Raw genomic sequence first — 17,838 nt, 5'->3', positions numbered from 1 at the left:
CACGGACGCCTCTTCATTTCCCGTCCATCGAAACGCAGCCGCCGCAATTGGGATCGAACCCGCGCACTTCGGCACAGTAGTCGGACGTTTTACAATTGTACCACTGCCAGCGCAGTGTCAAACTCTTTGTGCGCTACTCGCATAATATAACTTGTAAGTACTACCGCACGGAAGAAATTTACTATGCTTGTTTTACTCGCAGTGATCGAGGGTGACAGAAGCCCTCTTGCGTTAGCATGTAGCTGTGTGTGGGTCTCTCCGAGTTCGAACTCGACAGAGGATTCTTACGTCTTTGCATTGCTTTGCACATACGCAGGCGAACAACGTGGCTGTTCTCGCAGCTGCCATCCTCTGCGCCGTCGCCCTGTTCGTCTACCCGGTGTCGGCACTGGCGATTCACATCTGTTGCCATCGACTGTTCCCCATCGTTTCCAGAGCAGCCAAGGCTCAGTTGGTCGCCTTAAGTGCTCGGGTATTGGGCAATATGTTGCACCCAAGCAGTAGCACATCCGGGAGTGACTTCCGATTCGAGATTGAAAGGGGCAGCAGCGAAATATTACAAGGTAACATTGAATTTATTTTTCATCACAAGTAATTGAAGACAGAAAGAAATCGCTAGAATGGTACTTTCATGAACTATGGCCTTCCCTGTAAAAGTGCATAAATTGTATAAAAAAGAAAGACAGTATAAATATGCCTGCATAGAAGCAAAAATCACATGGACGACGAATGGAATAAAGCAATGCGCATTAAAATCTACATTAAAGTGTTTTGCTGGGCGAGTTGGTAACTGATCATGGTGGAAGAAAATAGCGCAAAAGACGGGACAAGGAAGTAGACCAAATACGAGCGCTAACAACTGCATGTAATGAAAGCTTGCGCGTATGGATACACTGAGTGACAGATGCGCAGGAAGAAAAAAAAAGGAAAAAGTTGTTTAGCTCTGGTTAACCCTAGTTTAGTATAATTGTGCTAGGAACGGCGGAAGCTTTTTTTGCCTGCTACATTATTCCCCTATGACGCCCTGTCAGTTTAAGGTGCTACATTGTTGGGGACACTTAAGGTCATCCTTTAAGGGCATGACGCGAGAGCGTAAGCTATCAGTCCACATATAAATGAGAAAGCTTCAATGCTAATGAACCGAATGCGGAGCGAAAGAATTAGCGGCGGGTGACCGAACGTTCTTCGTCTTCTTCGCCTTGTTCTTCGCCGTCTTCTCGTCTTCGTCTTATTTGTCATCGTCTTCTTCTTTGTCATCGTCTTCTTCTTAGTCTTAGTATTCTTCTTCGTCTTGGTCATCTTCGTGACGGGCCGAAATCTGGTATAGTATTGCTATCGCAGTAAAAGACAATGTCATGCTCATCATTAAGAGTTAAGATAGGCCAGCTCGTGGCACGACAACGAAACTGAAGGTATGCACGCGCATGGAGCTTTTTGCGGGCGATGATAAGGGCTTCAAAGATTTCCCTGGCATGTTTTTCAGGGTAGCATTTCAGAATGAAGTACTGTTCAAAAAGCGGAATATAATGCGGACAAGATTTACAATGCAGCGCCAAGTTGCTTTTGGGCACAATGTCAGCAAGGGCCGATGAATTTTCTCTGAGGCGATCGTTGATGCATCGCCCCGTCTGACCTACCAACGAGGCCCCGCAATAAAGAGGTACCTCGTAAACAACGTGGGTGCGGCAGGCAACAAAACGCTTATTATGCCTCCTGTCGCATGTAGTGCAACTTGGCCCTGCATTGTGAATCTTGTCTAAATTGTGTTCCGCTTTTTGAAATGTGCGCCATTCCGAAATGTTCCCTAAAAAGCATGCCAGGGAAATATTTGCAGCCCTTATCATCGCCCGTAAAGGGGCTTCATGCGCAAGCTTACCTTCTGTTTCGTTGTCGTGCAACAAGCTGGCCTATTTTAACTTAATGATGAGAATAAATTTTTTCGGTATTTACGCTGTGGCCCCTCTTCTTCTTTTTCCTTCCTGTGGATCTGTCGCTCAGTGTATTCATATGCTCCTGTTTTGAATACAAGCAGTCGTTAGTCAGCGCTCGTGTATCTGTGTGTGTGAAAACTTTATTCGGAGGAAGCTTGAGGTAGCCGGAGCAACCTCACGCAAACACGAGGTGGGCTCCTCATTACAAAAGCCCATTGGCGACCGCTGCGGCTCGGGCTCGGTGGACCAGGGCCTTCTGGCTTGCCAGATCGGAGCATCCGAGCAGGGCTGCCTCCCAGTCCTCCCGGGTGGGGTTGGGTTTGAGGGTGAGGTTCGGGGTTGACTGACATGCCCACACCATGTGGAAGATGTCCGAAGACTTCTCCGCACAGTGCAGGCACTTTCCTGTACAGGCAAGAACAAAGTGTTTTAAAACTGCCGGGCACAGCAGCGTTTTGGTGTAAAGGCGGAGGAGTGTGCCTTCCTCCACCGTTGTAAGGCCCTTACAAGGCTTAGGATAAATTGCATGGCCAAATTGAAATAATTCAGTAATTTCTCGAAAAGTGAGAGCCGGATTGGGTTCGAGATCCGTATCATAAGGGTCTGAAGGCGTTGCCCGGAGAGTGAGGCGCGGGCGGCGGCGTTGGCCGTTTCATTGCCTTCGAGACCCATGTGAGCTGGAGCCCATACAATCGTTCGAGACGCGGGGGCCCCAAGGTAGTCACTGTTTTGAAGGATGCGGTGCGCAAAGGGAGGAATGTACCCTTGTTTAATATTTCTGTACGCCCCTCTCGAGTCGGTGATGATCACTCGTGAGTCCTTGTCTGCGGCGGCTACCGCGATGGCAACTTCTTCTGCATGTGTTATGTCTTGAGCTCGGAACGTTAGGCCATTCACCATGATTTTTTGATGGACGACTGCGGCTGTGTACCACCCCCCATGGTGAGGGCCGGAGGCGTCCACGTAGAAAATTCCGTGTTTGTTCCCATAGTGACGGGCCAGTGCCTCCGCCCGCGCAAGGCGCCTGCCACTGTGGTTGTCACTGTCACGTGTCATGTTGGCCGGAAGAGGGCGTACGTGCGGGGCGTATCTCCAGAGTTCAGGAATGCGTGCGCGCTCTTCCGTAAATGTTGGGTGGTGGATGTGTAGTCGGGCTAATAGGCGGCGTCCCGACGGCGTTTTTGAAAGTCTTGTGTATTGATTAGTCAAGTGCGCCTCTCGAAGCTCTGCGAATGTGTTTAACATCCCCAGGCCCATAAGACGCTGGTTGGATGTATTGATCGGGAGATCGAGGGCACGCTTGTACATCTTTCTGAGAATCACTTCGACGGCGTTCTCATCAAACCTGCGCAGGTGGAGATAAGGAGTCGAGTAGAGTACTCGACTGGTCACGAATGCATGCGCCAGCCGCAAAGCGTCTGTGCACCGTAACCCCCCGGGTTTGTTGGAAACCCGGCGCACCATCCGGCCCACCTGGTCCCCCACCTTGCGCAGTTTTGCTAGTGTTGTATCAGCCCGTCGATGTTTGAGGATAAGGAGACCAAGTACTCCAATCTCATCGTGTTCGGGTATTGAACCGCTGGCCAGGAATAGTTCCATTTTTGTGGTGCACTTAGGCGACGGGCGAATGTGCACAAATTCGGATTTGGACGGTGAGCACTGAAGGCTGCAGCGGCGGGCGTAAACGTCTACGATCTGCGCCGCTTGCTGCAGGTTGGCCTCAATGTCTCCAACCGATGCGTGTTTGGCCCAGATGGTTATGTCGTCGGCGTACAGCGCGTGCTGGATGCCTTCGACCGTCGCCACCTGAGCCGGGAGTTTCATCATGGCCAGATTGAAAAGTAATGGGGAGAGGACCGCGCCCTGTGGGGTGCCTCTCGTTCCCAGTTTATATGGGCCGTGTTCTTCGTTTTGTATTCGGATGAAAGATTGCCGATCTGAGAGAAATTGCTTCATGTACTGAAATGTGTTATGTCCACAGTTCGTCTGGGAGAGATGTTGCAGTATGATTTCGTGTGTGACATCGTCGAAAGCCCCCTTCAAGTCAAGGGCGAGTACTGCCTTATCTTTGAAGGGATATTCGACAAGGTTGAGAATTTCTCGGTCGAGTTGAAGCAGAACATCCTGAGCGGACCTTTGCGGGCGGAAACCGAACATGGTGTCTGCGAATGTATGTTTATTTTCCAGAAACTCAGACAGCCTGTCCCGCAAGACGTGAGGAAGATGGGGCGGAGGTTGTCTGTGTTTATGGCTTTGCCGGCTTTCGGAATGAAAGTTACCAGGGCGGTCTTCCATTCAATTGGTAGAGGTGCCTCACCAAGCCAGATCGAGTTGAAAGCGAGGGGGGTTTCGTAGGCGGGGTCGGGAAGATTGGCAAGCAGTTTCACAGTTATCTTGTCCCGGCCCGGTGCCGTTCCTCGTTTCATTTTAGCCAGGGCCGCCTTCAGGTCGTGCAACTGGAACGGTTGATCCAGATCCGCGTTCTCTGAACCTGCATACGAGTACGCGGGTCCTCCGGAGTTCTGCTTAGTGCAAAGATACTGGTCGCGCAGTTTGCATGCTAATTTTGATGTATTTCCATCGAAGCTATGAATAGCTCGTTGGAGATGTTTTTGTGTCTCGGCGCGGGTTTGAGTCGGGTCAATTAGGGCACGGAAAAGGCGCCACGTGCTCCGGCTCGACATTTGTCTGGCCACCGTGTTGCAGCGGTCTACCCAGTTTGAGTCGGCGAGTTGGGCCGCGTACTCTGCCGCTCGCTGAGTGAGCTCACCGATACGAATTTTGAGCTTTCTGTTATGTTTTTGGCGGCGCCACCTGCGGACGAGGCTGTGCCGCGCTTACCAAAGGTGCAGAAGGTGGTTGTCCACCTCTGGTGTAGCCTCCGAGAGCTGAATTTGTGTTTCCACCGAACGAAGATGTGTAACCAATCCTTGTGCCCACGCGTGGTATCCTTGTTCGTAGATAGAGGTTGAATTGATGTAACTTTGCCGGAACTTATTCCAGTCGGGTAGCCGAGCTTGTGCGTGGGGTCTTGCCAATGGTTTAGTTCTTACAGTGGTATTGATAAGGCAGTGGTCACTACCGAGGGTTTCCTCGGTGTTGATCCATTCTGCGTGTACAATGTTTTTGGTAAAGGTGAGATCCGGGCATTTATCCCGGGTCACTGAATTACCCATTCGCGTTGGATATGCAGGGTCAGTGTGAAGAGTCAGGCCCAGCGTGGACGCGAGTTCCGCTAGCTTGCGTCCCCGCTTCTCTTCACGCACGTATCCTCATAGTGTACTCTGGGCGTTGAAATCACCCACAATCACCAAGGAGTCCCTGCCCGCAGCCTTTAGAGCGCGGCTAAAGAGTGCTCCGAACGTTACATTTTTGAGTCTAGGGGAACAGCAGATGTTGAGTACGTGGAGTGGTGCATCTTGTTTCTTGAGCGGAAGAAGTGTCACCATTACGTAGGAATATTCAATGTCAAGTTCTAAGTCAACTAGAGTAGCCGTATAATCTTTATGCACGCAGGAAGAGGGGTCTTGCTGAAAGGTGATGTAATTTGTGAGGGTGACGCCACTCCCTGCCTCCTGGAGGGCAACCACCGCGGGAAGAGGATCGAAAGTTGAAAGGTAAAGTCGGAGATTCGCCCTCTTTGCGCGGGAACGGAAGCCCCGACAGTTCCATTGGACAATTTGGACGGGGGTGGCCGAATTGGTTCTTGGGGAGCGCCTGATCTTAGGGCTGCTTGCCATGGTCATTTAGGCTGAGGAGGGGTTGTAGTGACGCTGCTCCGGAGCCAACACTCGCGGGAAGGGGGCATCCTCCATACCGGAGAGCGAGCAGTTGTCGTCATCGTCTACCTCAGGGGTGCGTCTAGAAGTTTTGTTAGGACGGCCGGGTAAGGGACCGCCGGGCCTGCGCGAGGAGCGTAAGGAATGCGCAATTTGTTTGGCAATCATCGCGGGGATTGTCTCTTGCAATTTGGAGATGGCGTTGACCATCATTGAAATTTGATTTTCTATGGCAATGAATCGTGCTTCCGTGGCCCCGAATCGGGCCTCGAATGCTGCCTCCAAGCTTGTTACCGCCTTTGGCACCACGAGCTCTCTCCATTACCTCAGCCGCGAGAGGCGAGGGCGGAGAAGACTGGGTAATTTTGGATTCCAATTCGTTAATTTTCTTAAGCAGCATCTCATTTTGGGCCCTGAGTGCTGCTATTTGATCTTGCTCGGCGCTACGCGCCCTTGGGAAGGGAGTGGAAAGGGGGGAGAGAGAAGCAGCCCCACCCGAACAGCTCACCTGGTGTCCGTTATTGACTGCGTTGATCCAGGCCCTGGTATCACCGCGCGTTTCCGTCGTTTGTTTCGCCAGTTCGCCGTGTGGTGGCGACACCTTCGATGGTCGTTTTTCAGCACCTCCTGTAGGTGGGTTCTCGATGTTGGTGATTTCCTGGCGAGGCTGATCGCCGGGAGACCCAACAGGGCGAGAGTTGGTGGCATGGGAGCCACCGCACACAGAACACCGCGGAACACAGTTGTGAGGAGCCCGCACCCCCTCCACTAGCGGAGCTTGGAGTCCGCAGAGTCCACAGGTGTTAGACTGCAAGTTTGGACATGCATCCACGCGATGCCCGACGGCCCCTCACTGGCCGCACGCAGGAATATTTTTGTAATAGTTTCGCACAGAGACGACCATGTTGTCATAGTGCACGTAACGGGGCTTCTTTTTACCCGCGAAAGTGAAGCGTGCCTTGTTGGATGTTCCGAATTTCCGGATTTCCAGGATGGTGCCGGCGCGCCAGCACACTCGGTCTTGGAGAGTTTCTGTGGTGTCCGAGTTACAGACCACGATCACGCCGTGGCACATGTTGCCGCCGTCTTGTCTCAGGTAACGTCGAAGCGGGATCGACCCCTTCTCGGTGTTTACTGCGAAGCCCCGATGAGCTGGTCGGCCGCCTCGATGTCCGGGGTATGCACAATGATGTTTTGTTCTCGTGAGGGTAGAACGGAGACGGCGCTGGCCCGTTTCAGCGCGAGGTACGCCGAAATGGCAGTGCCGTACCCAGTTTCCGTGAACGCCTCGTGAAGAGAAACACTTTCTCTTCGGGAGTCGGTTTGGGCACTGGACGCGGCTTCCACTTCGAGAACGCCTTGTCCTTGCTTCCCGTGGCGCGCGACGCGGGAGCGTTCATGTTTCCGACCGACAAAATGGCGGCCGGGGCGGCGCCGAACGCCGCCATCTGGGCATTGTTTTGGGAGCGGCGTACAGCCGCTTGAAGTAAAGCTTGACTCCGAATTTTCGGGATAACCGTCGAATTTGTATCTCCGGTGGCGGGTAACGAGGTCCACAACATTGCCTCAGGGTCGTAACCGCGTATTTGATCCGCGGAAGTCGCCATTTTTTCCTCAGAGGGCCTACTCCGCCAGGCCAGGCGTCGGCGACGCCGTTAGGCTTAACGACAGCGCCAACGTGGTCGGTCGAAAAATGGCCGTAGATTTAAAGAAAATCAGCCTACCTGGACGACTTTTGTATCCAGTTGTTCCGCATGGTATTTCGGATCGATCGATGCCAGTTTTGCCGGGGTAGGATGATTTGGGACGCGGCCCCAGCCGCAAATTGGCGGAGCCGAAACACACGCGTCTGCTCTTGTCGCTAAAGCCCCTTGATACTTTGAAAGTTACGCCAACGATTGAACTTTGCCGCCGCCGCGCTACCTCCTCGCCTCCTCCTCGCCCCTTGCGCGCCCCTTCGCTGAAGGCCGGTTCTCCGCCCGATTTCCTGAGCGACGATTGGTCTCCCTGCCATTGCCCTTGGAAACCGACGCGCGTCCGGCGTTTTCCTTGTGTGTTCTTTTTCCATCGCGCCATTTTTCCCCTAGTCTCGGCGAGCGAATATTGCGCGCTGTACTTTTATTGCAGCGTGCAAGCTCTATGCCGTGCTGTTGCACGTACAACTGCAGCAAGCGACCTGAAGATGGTTATGCGGTATTCATGATATCTCAAGGCAAGCGTGACGGCTTGCGCACGAGTCAATGGATTCACAAGATTAGTCGAAAGACGAAATTTATTCCTAGAAAGAACAGAGTTGTTTGCGACGTCGAGTGCCTTTCTCAGTCCCCGTAATAACGCGTCACCTGACGATGCGTTTTTTATTCCTGCTTGCTGCTCAATATTTTTGCGGCGGCAGCATGTTCATTGTATAAAAATAAGGTTGTCCTCTGCAGCATGCTGAATATTCTGTGAGACTCCAAGGCTCCATCATTTAACACGCTTCGACTTCTGTACAGTCAGAAACAGGGCTCTATAATCTGCTTTTTGCTGTCAGAAATAACTGGAAAATTACAGTCTCTCGATTGCATTTGTCGCGATTATGCTAGGATCCCTGGCCTCCTTCACTAAAAATCAAAATTCGGGCTTGTAGAGGAGCTAGCCTTTCCAGCTTTTACTTGTAGTGTGCGTCGGTTACTCGGGAGCAATGAATGCTGGCCCTGAAAAACTCTTTGGCAAGTAAACCCGAGGTATTCCGGGTAATCTGCACTAGGTCGTATGGCATTTTTTTTTTTTCAATTCTTGAATGTGTCTTGCCATGCTTCGACGCACGCGTGGGTTAAAAAATATGCGTTCGTTTTATCAGGGATACGGCCAATGTGCAGGAGGTGTTCATATGAACACACACGCTTCACTTTGACCATGACTACTAGGCATTGGCATGTTACCTTCGCTTTGAAAGCTGGAGCTCTAAAAGCGCGATTCCGCGTATTCATTTATTGCGAGAAAAGCTATCCCATCGATGTCAAATCAGCCGGAATCATTGCATCAATTTTCTGTATTTACGAAACTTAAACAATCAATAATGATTATAGTTATTATGTAAAAATAGGGGAACATTTTGCGAGCAACAATTCTTAACACTAACATATTACTCATTTCAATTGTATGCAAGATTTTTTTTTCACCTAGCCTGAGTAATTATCTCATCGCTCTATGTTCTAGCTACATTTCACTGAAGACCAGTTTGAGCCGCCAATATTACACGAACTCGAAAAAAAGAACAGACCAAACGCAGTTCCATCAATTTTCTCTCACCGACCTGTCCTGAAGTAAAGGAAGCCTCCTCGACAGAGACATGAACCTCGCGCTGATATTAGTCAGTTATTTCTGTGGCTTGCTCTTTTCCCACCTCCATTTATGAGAAAACAAGAAAGTATAAGAATTAAAAGTCAATGTATAGTTGTCTCGTCAGATATTATGAGATAATAGAGATATTACTGACAACGTAAGTCAATGAAAATTGAAGTATATCAATGGGTCATGGGACGGCATCAGATTAAATAGTGATGGTTATGAATAGTGATAAGTAATGATGGTGACTGTTACGGATAATAATAGTAAATTATAGTAATAGGCCTGGATAGTGAGGTGATAGTGTTCGTTGCGGATAGTGACAGTTACGATAGGTCTCTGGCATTAGTAGATATAGTGATAGATAGGATAGCGATAGTTAATGAATTGGCAGTTATATGCTTTCTCATTTCCGCACGTTGAAGACCTATGTGCACATTGTAATTTTTTTATTTGAATGTTGCGTTCAATGAAATCAAGCTCTTTTACACAGCGCATGAGACCACAGCATGCTTGCCCCAGAACTTCAGTGTATCGGCAATAGGGCCCACCACTTCTCCCAGTGTACCCTGCTGTCTTTTAACCACACGCGAAGTCAGTGAGGGGCCACGTACTCATAAAATTATTTAATTCCTCCATCAGCATCATATCAAGACTGCCGTGGCAAACCTGTTCCTTGCCTCGAAGCAGCAAAGAACAGCTCAAAATTTGATTTTATACAAAATTAACTAATGAACGCAGATTATCGCGGATCGCTAACTAGCACAGTGCCATGACGCTTGGCCTAAGCTTTCCAACGGTATACGGTTCGGCGTTGCAGCTAAAATTTAGATTTTAATTGCAATTTACTAAATATAAATTAATTTGGCCCGGTAATTGATTGAAATACATGTACAATTAACCAATAATCCAATCTCATGGTTGATCACGTGACATATACTATGCTTAGAGAGATAGCTTGACGGTAGCGAAATAGACTAAGTCCTGCTTTAACCTTCTCTAATCTTGAAGTTCAAAGCACCAGCCTGGATCGTTTTCTGAAGTTTTACCGCGGTGACAGATTTCACGCTCTAAAAAAAAACAAACACAAAGTCAGAGGCAGTACTAGATTAAGTGCACAAAGTAAAACCTTATCATGAGACTTAAAAAGTGTCTGTAGCACAGAACTCGCCTGAAATCTTTGTTTATCAGTATTCCCCATTCAAACAGTTCTAAGAAGAAACCAATCAATTCATGAACTTTACTATAGGCATTCTCAATGCTTTTCTCGCAATTTTTCAAAAATTTTGTGCACTCCTGGAGCGCAGACCTGGCCCAAAAGCTCGCGCTTCACTCACTGCTGCGGCCGGCCGGCGGGCGTCAGGGGGAAAAAGCGTGTCGTGCGCAGCGCTCGCCGCCGCCGCGCGAGGAGAATCGAGGAGGAAAGCGCGGCGCGGAGGAGAGTGTCGCTACTTTCAAATTATCAAGGGACTTTACTTGTCGCGCGCTCGCAGCGCCCCCAGCGCTCGTGTTGTATATACTTCCTTGTCCCGTCTCCTGAGCTATTTTCTTCTACCACAATACAATCTAGTTTTAACAGAAATGCAAGAGTTCACAAGAGAAGAACGTACATGTAAGGGATAAAAAATTACACCACTACGAATAACTGAAGCACAATATTTAAACTATTTGTTCTGTATGCGTTCAACAATCATATTGCGGTTCCGGCAAAGCGTAAGGAAGTGTGGAAGACTATATGTAGGAATCTGTTGTGCATACCCGGTTCTCCAGAAAAAAATTCTGCAGAATATAAATCTTTCTAACTTCAAACGGGATGTTTCTCACGTTACGAAGAAAGTTGTGCATTAATGAGTCTCGTTTTTACATTCGTATATTTATTTACAAATGAAGTCCTACTAAGACAAAACCGTCATAGAATCCCTTCTCAAAAGGTGCATACATGGCTGGTAATACGCAGTATTATCTGCTACTGTTTGGCGGCTGTGTAGTTATCCGACCTTTAGAGAATGTATTTACTCATACCAAGTGACGGTAATTTGTGAGAAGAGACTAAAGCACCATTTTTCTTGTGAGCGTACTACATTCACGACATGGAGCAGTTTAGATTTTACAAATTTTCTTTCCAGTAATCTTTTCTCTTTGAAAGCACACCTAATGTTTTGAATCAGTCAACTAAATCTATTTAATGATTAGGCATAACAAAATTATTTTGAATGGCACTGTATTTGGACCGGTGAATAATTGATTTAGTTTTATGGGGAGGTAATGATTGTGCCGGCAGGGTTCAGTAAGGTGTTCGAAGGTAGATACGGGTGTCGTCGAATGAAATTAAAAAGGAAGAGTTTCCAGCTGTATTCTTACCTTAGTGAAGGTCACACAGCAGGGTATGAAGGTCACACAGGGTAGTGAAGGTCACACAGTCGGTACTGATGCATACCATACGAGAAGCGCAACACCTGTATTGTGGTGTGTGTCCTCTATACTGTTGTCCATCATCCTGGTGTTGCATTTCTCGTACGTTAAGGTCACACAGGCAGGGTAACAACCAAGTTCCGGTGACCTCCGGCCGCATACATAATGAGCTGCTATACTAGCGTATGGCTGTAACGTTCCGTATGATCATTCGTCTGATGGCGAGAAGCCGTGGTGAATAAGGAAGAATGCAACAATTGCGTAACGAAATGTCAGTTTGAAAGGAGTTACGATATCTACTCCTAAGGCGAAGTTTAAGAGTTGAGTCTGTTCAAAATGTCAAAGCGTGTGTAACACTGCTAAACCATGCATGATTGAAAATTGATATATGCGCCGGCGTGATGGAGCAGTGATAAAAATTCCGATACCACCGTGGAATCTACATTGCAGAAATGCAAAAGCTGGAGCGTTGCTGATGAACACTGTATATGACGTTTGCTCTCATTATCGTTATCGACAAAATACACATTCATTATCATCGATGATCTCATCATTGTCATTATCACTAACTGCCGCGTCATTGACATCACCACTATCGTCCTCACGGCAGATAATAATTATGACGGGCGTTTCATGATCCCAGGCGGCGCAGTGTAAAGCTCTCGGCCGGAAAAACGAGAGGCAGATGTACGATTCCCGGTGCTGATAGGATTCCTAATCTATTAATTAGTAAATAATGACTGATTATAATTGTATCTCATTACTACTAAATTACTGAGTTACCTCGATGCCTTCATGAGTTATTTACCAGACTCCTGCTGACTACATTCGAAATGGCTCGCTAACCGGATATGATGTCACTTTAGTTATAGTGGGACGGAAGTGTGTGACAGATTCATGGCCAACAGTATGAGCCATTACGGCTGTTGCTTCATACATTCCCCGATAACTATTTTTGAGCACTCGATTCGAACCCGACCAACCGCAGCAGAATTTCAAAGGAGGCAAAAGGAGGTACCCGTTACCTACGCGATGCCAGTCCGTCTGAAGGATCCATAAGAATAATATTTGGTTGTCAGGAAAGGAAAGGCAGGGTATGAAGCGTTTCTGTGGGCAAATGGAACCCGCTTTCGGTGCAGGGAGCGAAGTGACTATGGAAGTAGAAAGAGAGAACAAATGGCAGTGATTTAGCTCAGCTGGGCCAGAATATACGTAGAAAAGCGTATGTGCTTGGCGCTGGGCTGCCTACTCCTCTCCAATTTCTTCTAATACCATCCAATCCAGTGTGAGCCAATTCAATCCAGTCTATTTTATTGCATTCCTAACCAATCCAGTGCAATAAAATCCAGTACAATCAAGTACAGTTTGTTCCACTCACACGCACTCCAACCAATCCAGTTCCAATTCGATCCAAACCTCTCTAATCCAAACCAGTCCATTCGAGTCCAATCCAATCCAGTCTAGTCTAAACTAGTCCAATCTTAGGGATGGAGGTCCGATTTCCAGAGCAGACGATTTCGTTTCTGTAGTAAACACGATACATCTTCTTCAGGTTGCTTCTTCATTGCCAGATGGCGCGGCAGCGCGTTGCGTCCGCCAGCTGCGGTGGTTGCTAGGCAGCGGTTCTGTGCTTCCCGCCGCCCGAACTTCCTCGCTCGTGGCTAATGTAGCTTTCGCTACAAAGGAGCAACTAAGTGGAGGGCTACGGAGTAATTTTAACCAGCTGAGGATCTTAAACGAGCACTGATATGGCACAGCGCTGGGTCGCGTCTCCGTTCAGCCTCCACCGAGATGTGCTGCCAGTGGTTGGGGTCGAAACCTGTAACTTGAGATGGTCGATATGGCTTCGCAGCCCTTCAGTGCGGCACAGCTTTCTTACAGGAATAAAAAGGCGCAGTATATATGTCACAATTATTAGCGGACAACTGAACCAGGGGAAGAAGGTGGGAGTGAAAAAGGAGAGAAAGAGGTACCGTAGAGGAGGGAAGCTTCGAGCCATCGCGCAATAAGCGCTTTCTCCTCATCCCACTTTAGTGGTCCAAAATGCCCCTAGAATGTTTTTCGCTTGCTGAACGTTAAGCGGAGCTGTATCATCCAATGCAGTGGTCTGGTCTAGACAGTAGGGCTCAAGCAGCAGTTGCTGTGACATCAGGAACATCTCAGTCACGCTGTTCTCTTTTTGGTATAGTGACCGGAGTGATGTGTGGGCCCGCTGGCTACGGAGTCCGAAGCGTCAATAGGAAGGCGACCAACGCCGAGGCGAGTTCTCGCCGGAACAGCATCAATACGACCAGATGCTCCGAGTTGGATACCGGGTGTGCCAGTGACGCCAGGAACCTCACCTACAAGCCATTGTTCCCCGGTTGTCGATGCCCAGGCTTCCACGCCGCTTCCGAGCTGCGCCAGATGAGTCCCATCGCTCAGTGCACGGTCGCCGCTAGGGTCGTGACCACAGCGGAAAGCTTCTGTACGGCCACGAAGCTGCTAGAACTGCGAACGCCGCCACAAGTGAGAGCCCCTGCGGCAGTAACTTCTACATATAGGTGACTTACTGCTCAGTAAGATAGGCTACTTGTGAAGCTCATATGCATTTCCTGTCTGCGATCACAGATACCTAGCTTGGGTGGATATACAGAAGCTGTGGGAGCACGCTACAATCACTCGAATACATTTCCGTGGATATATGTGGATTGGAATTAGCCCGAGTTCCGTGCCTTGGTACTCCTTTTTCCGCGAGGTGTACTTGCTTAAAAACAACCACTTGGCGCCCCAAACTAATCCAGCTGTACAACTGTGTCAAGGGTAACAAATGGTTTAGCGGTCACCTGGCCCAATTTCGTTTCATGGATAACATAAATGGATCATGATAGAACGAACGCAGGCTGCAGAATTCGTGCTGTGTCTACGAAAAGCCGCCCTGAAAGTTATATTAGACTACTGGCGTTTTGTCCTTTCAGTATTATGACAGCAGCTGACGAGGGAAGACTAGAGATACAAGGCCTTCTACTTCACAACAAACACCGACATATTTGAAAAAACGTAACTGTTTGCAAACTGCATACTCGTACAAATCATCGCATTTACCTATCTCATGCGCGCCGCGAACTATACGACCAAGTGGAGCTAGGCCGGACACTTGACGTCAGAAAACGTTTTAATATTGTTATTGGCACAAAAGCGGCATATATCTGTCGCACGTATGAATATAGATATACTCTGTCGCAATCCAAGGGCAAGGTACAATTTTAATATAGCAAGTAAAGGCAACCACGTGATAGGCGTCGCCCTAAAAATACGAATGTGCCCTCTCCTGTTCATTCGGGAATCACGAGCTTCAGGAGGAATGGGATAGCACCTTCACGACACAGCTGAAAAGCAGACCATGAGGCGTGTAATATTTCTGCCAACCATCTATGTAATGACATTGCCCGAACTATACTTCAAGGGCAGGCCTGTTCTTGACGCACTGTGAGCGAGGCATCGAACCAGGTCAAGTGTAAAGCTTCCCGTGTAAGCAGGGTAATGCGCCCAAAATAAATGCAAGCTGCCGATAACTATTTAAAGAAGCCATCTAGAGGAGCCCGAGAACAAGTTCACATAGGATTTAAATCCATCTATTGATAGTTTGCAACTTTACTGTGGTAATATCTGCGAGCACAAAATTCGTCATTAGGTCTGAGTAAATTGACGCTCTCTTCGCGGACACTGTGCATATCAGCATTGCTTTTGCATAGGTGTGTCCGCCTCGATGTTTGGAAAATTCGGATTCTCGTCATACACAAATGAAACATCAATTAAATCCGAACATGAAGTGTGTATGTTACTATGATTGTCACATGTGCGGCACAGCAATGAAATGTGTAGATGCCTGAAGTTTTTATTAACCGGTGAGGTAATAATTTATTGAGTCATTAACGTTACGACAGCATATCTAAATATAACATATCCCCAAGCTTTTTAGGGGAAATTATTGTATTGATGTTGTTTGGCAGGAATGCTATGGAGAGGAAACCCAGAAAGAGGTGCTGTTTGAGACCAGAATAAAGCAGCTGTATGTGCCTATTCACTGCAGTGCTCTTTGCTAAGCTGCGAGAATCAGAGAAACAGGCAGCCCAGGGTTCATTCGGTAAATGCAGCGCCTCAGAAAAACGGTATAATATATGGAGCTCACACACTGAGATAAAGCAAAGGTCGCTCTCGTCGTGTCTGCTAGCATTGTTGGCTTTTTTACGTTTATTTCGATGCCACGGCATGTAAAGCCTAGAGCAGCTACATGGAATTAAACCATCACGGTTTCGTGTCGTCTTAGGCAAAAACATGAGCCGGAAGCCACAATTTGATCGAACTCGGCATTTTTATTCAGCAGCTGCGAATGGCCAAGAGCTGTACATAATGCTTTGCTATGCACAGAAAAGTGCCCAAACAGCGAAGCTTTGCGGTGACAAGTCCCGCATTGTGCAGGTACAGTCGCGGAGAAAATAAAGGAGTGGTTTAATTGCTCAACTTCGTCCCAGTTCAACTAACTAGGAATACAAAAGAAGTGCGAAACCTCTTGGACACCGCTTGCAAGATTAGAATTACAGCCAGGAATCTTCGATTTTATTAGTACTACTATGCGCAGCGATAAAGTTGTTGTGTGCTAGAAGGATGCGAATTACTGCTCTCCGTGAACCCAAAACCCTACATGTGGAAAGAGTTGTTATCGTCCCTTTCTCCTTATACGCGCAGGAAGAAAACGTGGCTGCTCGCTATGTGGGCTGGTACATAAATCCGCACATCGAGCGTTCGACTGGCAGTCGTAATCTTCTTCCCCATCGCCCTCTTTATGCACTCGGTGCCAGCTGTGTGGATTCGCCTTGCGTACCGTAGCCTGTGTGGCTCCACCAAACTGCCGATGCTCTCCTGGCCGTCACCGATTCCTGAAGGCTGAACATCCTGCGGCACTTTGGACTGCCTCCTGCAGACCCCGAGGTTCTCTAAGGACCTACATCTCGTCGTGGCCACTTGTTATACAGGCATGAAGTATATGGCGGGGCGAGCGGACGCTGCTGAGAACCAGTGGCGATGGTGTTAAAGTTCGCTACCTCCTTTCGTCGCGAGATCTAGGATCGCCGTAATTAAGCTTATCCTTGGCGATCTAAGCTCGCCCGCACGTAATCATCTTTGTTTTCGATGTCCTACGTTTGACGCAGTTGAAATCGCTGGTTCAATAAATTAGTTACATTAGTGTATCATGCGTTATCACTGCGGGTGTAGCAGCCATATCACATGACACGGCTGCTACACCTGGTTCAGATATAACAGCAAGCGAAGGATGCAAAATGTAGAAATAAATGAGGAGCGTGAGCGACACTTTCTTATTCGTCGCCGAAGCTGTCTGCCCCAATATCAGCTACGATGCCCTATATTGACTAAGGTAGAACGAACAAAAATGGCAACACAGTATGAAGGAGCACTGAACAAGTCATTACCCGTCTGTTAAGAAATCAAATAGAATTTTACTTGCGGTGATTAAAATGCATGTTTTAGATTACCTGTAAGATAGTCATAGTACGAAATCCAGAAATAGCACTTAAGTCCCGCCGCGGTGGCGCAGTGGTAAGACGCCCGACTACTGTGCCGGTGTACCCGGGTTCGATGCCGACCGGCGGCGGCTGCGTTTTGATGGAGGAGAAACGAAAGGGCTTCCATGTACTGTGCGATGTCATTGCACGTTAAAATCCCCAGGTGGTCAAAATTACTCCGGAGCCCTCCACTACGGCATACTGCTCTACTACGGCATACTGCTATTTCCGCTTTCACTACTCCGACCTTCTTCCCTTCTCTTACGGCACGACTAAGGGGTCCACAGAAGAAGTGTGTCAGATACTGCTCCGTTCCTTTTCTGTGGACCAATTATAATTAAGCAAGTAGAAAAGTGTATGAATGTCTACGTAAATACTAAATCGGAGCCGCAGACTGGCACAACTATCGCAGCCGAGTCATACTTTGAAGTTGAAGGAGTGTTCAAAGTGTCCGCGAGGAAATATATTTGCACATATGTTGAATGTGCCAATGTAGCCCATGTGCGGCATAAAGAGAAGCCTATGGAATAGATCACCGGTTGATATCTTGAGCAGAGGTTGATAACTTATTGAGCAACAAAAGTCAAATCCCGGGAGTTTAACATTTGAAAGGCGTCATGTTCGATGCCTTTCAGGATGTGCTTTATCTTCTGTGGCTCGGGCATTTGAGTGTTTACGCGACTGCACAGATGGACTACATCTTCAATATAACTTGTAAATTTCTCTCCGAGCCTCTGTGTTCGATCCTGCAGACGTTGTTCGGCGCGGAGCTTTCGTACTGCTGGACTACCAAAGACGCTTGTAAGACTTGCCTTGAATGAG

The sequence above is a fragment of the Amblyomma maculatum genome, chromosome 9 (assembly GCF_055883805.1).
Source record: "Amblyomma maculatum isolate TAMU_Amacu chromosome 9, ASM5588380v1, whole genome shotgun sequence".
NCBI classification, from domain to species: domain Eukaryota; kingdom Metazoa; phylum Arthropoda; class Arachnida; order Ixodida; family Ixodidae; genus Amblyomma; species Amblyomma maculatum.
The sequence above is the reverse complement of the archived record's forward strand: the minus strand, read 5'-3'. Positions refer to the sequence as shown.